Consider the following 4,836-nt stretch of genomic DNA (forward strand, 5'->3'; position numbering starts at 1 on the left):
TTTTATTTTATTTTATTTTTTTAACATCTTTATTGGAGTATAATTGCTTTATAATGATGTGTTAGTTTCTGCTGTATAACAAAGTGAATCAGCTATACAAAAACATATATCCCCATATCTCCTTTCTCTTGCATCTCCCTCCCACCCTCCTTATCCCACCTAATTTACTCATAAAAATAACTCCGGTTCCAGCTTCAGAAGTCCTGGGTTAGGGTCCATTTTCCCTACGTAATAATGGTATGAGCTTGTTCAAGTTGTTTAACTTCCCTGGTTATCCAACAATAAGGGGCTAAATAATCACAAGGCATTTCATTTTTAAAAAGTTTTATACTTAAATTTGTTATTTTCAAATGGATCTCCCAGTTATTTTAATTAGAGCAGCTTAAGTATTATGCTTCTGAAGTAGAACACTTTGTTTCCTTTGCCCTCTCTCTCACATACTGACATGCTGACACACACCACTCCTCCTCTTGTTATGAATACGTACTTAACTCTAGGGTGACATGCTGCCATTCTTAATAGGTGCATATTAGGTGGAAGGATGAGCATCTTTTAAGAAGCAGATGGAAACTCAGTTGGAAAAGCACAGGAAATATCAAAATGAGAAACAGCTGAGTTGGGACAAGAACACAGAGTGAAAACTAAATGGTGTCTGTGTAAGGTTCAAGAGGATTGGTTAAATTCACATCACCAGCCTGCTTTCTTTGCTGTTGTGTGCATATCAAGGCCACCTCTTAGGACGGTGTGCAAGGATCCTGGGAAGAGAGGAGAGGAAGGAAGGCTGAAAGCTACCCCTTTGCTTGTGCCTGTGCTTGTGAGAGGGATCGCATTTTCCTAATTGTACAAAGGTATCAGATGGGTTAGTGGTAGAGCTAGTCTACATTTCAGCAAAAACAACTGTGAGTAAATATTGAGTCACTGACAAAGAGTTGATTTTTGTTGTAGATTAAGCAGGGCAGGAAATACCTAAATTATAGCGGGGGTTTAAGTTAGATCAAGGAGGTGTATCCGGAGGTTTTGAAAGAAAAGGTGGACTGTTATCTTTCTAAGATGGTTCTAGATCCTCTATAATGCCAGTTTTAGGGACCCAGCAGACTTCTTTGAGATCACGGAGTCACGGCAACAGAACTCTAATGTCTTCATTTTTCTTGTTTCCTTAAACACAAGCTAAATTATGCTCACTATTGAGTTAGCAGAGTGAAACATATTATTACCAATTCACTTACATAAGGATGCTGAGATTCAGTGACTCTGAAATATCACGACAAATATAGAAAATATAACCCAAAATGTAAAAGGTACAATTAACACTTCATCTGATTTGACTTTTGTGAGTGGGGTCTGGGCGTGCATCCTCCTTACTAAGGGCCTAAAATGGTTGCAAATGTCCCTTGGCCCTGTTACTATCTGCCTCCAATCTTTAAAAAGGGTCCTTGGTGCCTGTTAGTTAGGAAGCAGGCAAAATAAGGTCAAATAAAAGTCAGAGTATGGTGGGCTGCAATTTTTCTTCTCATGCATTCCAAATTAAGAGGGAATGTAAGGGTTAACTATAAAGTATTCCACCTTGAACTCCCACACTCTCTTTATCTAGCACACCATAATAAAAGATCAAGAGTTCCTGCTTATTATCTTATTTTTCCTGCTTGCTCCACCAGGCTAAGGCCCAGTCTGGTTATGGATTAGCATGGTGATCGATAGTAAAGCCTGCTGTCTCTCTCGGCAGGGGAAAATGAACTCAAAATGCAGTCAAACTCTTATTGATCAAGAATATAGGTCTCACTTTCATTACCTCTGTCTCCTGATAACCCACAAATAATGTGATGAGCTGCTAATGTCTCTGATTTTCAATGGACCCTTCACCCCTCCTGTCTGCACATTGCAGCTTTTATTTTCATCTTGATACACACTCTGTGTAATTTATGGAGCACTAACTCTCACTCTCTTACCGTCAGACCTGGTCAATCAGAGGTAATCATATCCCTCTTCACTGGGATGAGGCTCCAGCGAGTTCAAAATATAGTTTTCAAACATGCCAAGGAAATGCAATATGCAGCCGATTTCTTTTGGGGACAGAGAGATGCAAAGTCTTCTCGATGAAGCAACACTCAGATTGGTGGTGACCTTCTCAGGATCTGACCTGCTTCTACTGAAGTAGCCCCTGACTTGGCAAACGTAACCGTTCAAGTCTCTTGTACGGCTAATCTCGTCTCAGTTTCTGCTTCTCAGAGGACCTGATCTGATGCAGATTCTTTTTACCACTGTGAATATTGGCTCTCAGGGTGGGCAATGGCTGTGGTGTAGAAGAGGGTCCCCTTTCCCCTTGGTCACTTAATGACCTCAGAAAGTTTCTGTTAAATAGCTGTAGAAAAGAGTTTATAAAGAGGTCCTCAAGTATAAAACAGCATCCAACATGGGTATAGGACAGACTCTGCTGAACTTTATTATTTTCCACAGTCGAACTGTTAAAGTCAAATTAAAGCTAGTAACAGTTGCTTTACCTCTCAGATCTAAACTAAGGGAATGCTCAGCTAATTGAATCCCTTTTGTGAGGAAAGTCAGAGTATTTTCTGCTGACAATCTGATTAAAATAGATCAGAGTGATGCAAATAAAATCCTCTTTCCTGGAGGGAATACCAGATGACCAACAGCAAATAAAGTGATGAAATACTCTGCTTTTGGTTCAGCCGATAGAGTCTGAATGGTGTTTTCCAGCTCCAGTCCAAACAATTTGTACACCTGTTGAAAATAAAATAAAATATGACAGTGGTACAGAGTCTGGGGGATTAAGGTGATTTGTACTGATCTCTGAAAGCTGAGGTAATTGCAGGTCTCATTTTCCTCTTTTGTTCTGCAGAGCCGCATTTGAAATTTGACAAGAAAGTCCTCTCTCCCTTCCACTTTTTTTATTTTTTGCAGAGGACTAGGTGGAAATTTCACCAGATTTCCCCCTTTCCTCTCTGCTGTGTCTCCTTTGAAACGCTCTGGTTTCCTTTGGCTCATGAAATGAGATAAAGGGAAAACCAATCCAGTGTAGACTTTTGTTTACTTGGCAGATTTAGGAACTACCCTGGAAGGCATGCTCTTTCATTTATTGTTTTAAAAATATCCTACAAAGAGGGAAGAGATATGGGAACATATATATATGTATAACTGACTCACTCTGTTATAAAGCAGAAACTAACACACCATTGTAAAGCAATTATACCCCAATAAAGATGTTAAAAAAAAAAAAAAAAAAAAGAATGAACAGAATTGTGGATTTTAACTTGAAGAGGACATAATTTGAAGGAGGTTCTGAATAAATGAAAATCAAAGTTGCCTTCAATGCAGCAACTGTAAGGAATCCCACATCTATACTCACCAACCACTGGTAATATAGCATATGTATATGGAGGTGATAGTATTTGAGTATGTGTGTCAATGATATTTGAAACTTATTGATTTATTAATAACATAGAAGAATCGAAATCGATAATTTTTTCTAGGGCTTCCCTGGTGGCGCAGTGGTTGAGAGTCCACCTGCCGATGCAGGGGACACGGGTTCATGCCCCGGTCCAGGAAGATCCCACATGCCGCAGAGCGGCTGGGCACATGAGCCATGGCCGCTGCGCCTGTGCTCCGCGACGGGAGAGGCCACAACAGTGAGAGGCCGGCACACCGCAAAAAAAAATAATAATAAATAATAATAATAATTTTTTCTAGTTTTGAATTTAATGTCTACTGGTAGTTTATCTTAAACTTCCTCTGGACCTCACATTGCCAAATAATGCATTAACTTAATAGTATTTTCTGACCATGCACCTGGACCTTAACATGCACTTCCAACGTTGCTATCTTGTACTGACATTGGTCTTGACCCTTGATAGTAAAACTTTTTTATGCACATGTGTTAACTCTCCATAAAACCTCACCCAGGGCAGAATTCTGTTTTCAACAAAACATTTGTTTAATGAAAGTACAAGAGGCATACAGTAGGCATCTGAGATTATGTGTGTAGAAGTTAAGAGACCAGGCTGGGGGCTTCCCTGGTGGCGCAGTGGTTGGGAATCTGCCTGCCAATGCAGGGGACGTGGGTTCGAGCCCTGGTCTGGGAAGATCCCACATGCCGCGGAGCAACTAAGCCCGTGAGCCACAACTACTGAGCCTGCGCGTCTGGAGCCTGTGCTCCGCAACGGGAGGGACCGCGACAGTGAGAGGCCCGCGCACCGTGATGAAGAGTGGCCCCTGCTCGCCTCAACTGGAGAAAGCCCTCGCACAGAAACGAAGACCCAACACAGCCACAAATAAATAAATAAATAAATAAATAGATTTATTTTAAAAAAAAAAAGAGAGCAGGCTGGGAGACACACTGCTGGACCATCTCTTAGAGCACTTTCAAAGAGGTTACTCTTTGAGCCTCATTTTTTTCATGTATAAAACCGGGTTGATAAAAACCATTTCCTCAGAAGGTGTTTGTGAGGATTAAGTGGGGTCATCCATGTAAAGTACTTACAATAAAGCACATGGTGTCACCCTCTTCTGCCAGGAACTCTCCGAAATGCTTATTTGTATTAATTTGAATAAACACCACAATGTCACATGTAATTAATGTTAGCTATTATTAGTGATTATTATTAGGTTTGACTGTATAAAATTACCAATATTTCACCATTTTGACCTATAAAAACAACAATTTCAATGGATTTGATACGACATTCTATGAGCTTAAAACACATAGGTGGGGGCTTCCCTGGTGGCGCAGTGGTTGAGAGTCCGCCTGCCGAGGCAGGGGGCACGGGGTCCTGCCCCGGTCCGGGAAGATCCCACATGCCGCGGAGCAGCTAGGCCCGTGAGCCA

Source organism: Lipotes vexillifer, unplaced genomic scaffold (genome assembly GCF_000442215.2).
Source record: "Lipotes vexillifer unplaced genomic scaffold, Lipotes_vexillifer_v1.1 scaffold1041, whole genome shotgun sequence".
Taxonomy (NCBI): Eukaryota; Metazoa; Chordata; class Mammalia; order Artiodactyla; family Lipotidae; genus Lipotes; species Lipotes vexillifer.